Below are 590 nucleotides of genomic sequence, written 5' to 3'. Positions count from 1 at the left end.
TTCCTTTTATAATAAAAGGGCCCCCTCCCCTTCAAAAATAAATAAACTTCTTGCCAAGTGTGATTTTTTGAAACTTCTTTTGAGTGTCTTACTCTGCAAACACCTCGGCGCGAAAATTAATACATGGTCTTCTATAAATGCTCTGTTTATATGCATGAGCTTGTGCACACAGCATTGCATACATTTGCTCGCTTGTGCACACGTCTTCGGTTACACAGGATCCAGAGGGCATTTCTTTAAGATATTAAACTTGAAGATGTAAAAAAAAATGGATTTTCTTAACAAATAAAACTTGAAGTTGGATTTTCTGAAGACGCAAAATTTGACGAAGCAAGACTTTAAGTTAGATTTTCTGAAGACGCGAAGATAGAAGACGCAAGAATTGATGTTGCATTTTCTAAAGACGTAAAACTTGAAGACACAAGACTTGAAGCCGCTGTTCGTGTTCATAAAACATAAAACCGTTGTTATATCGCACTGAAAAACACAGGTCCGCCTCCATGAAAGGGTAAAAAAAAGGAAAACTTCGTCACATGTATGAGATGCCACAAGATATTTGTCGATCAACGGAAGCATTTTTCTTTTTTCCA

Source organism: Penaeus monodon, chromosome 27 (genome assembly GCF_015228065.2).
Source record: "Penaeus monodon isolate SGIC_2016 chromosome 27, NSTDA_Pmon_1, whole genome shotgun sequence".
Lineage (NCBI taxonomy): Eukaryota > Metazoa > Arthropoda > Malacostraca > Decapoda > Penaeidae > Penaeus > Penaeus monodon.
This window is presented reverse-complemented; position numbering follows the sequence as displayed.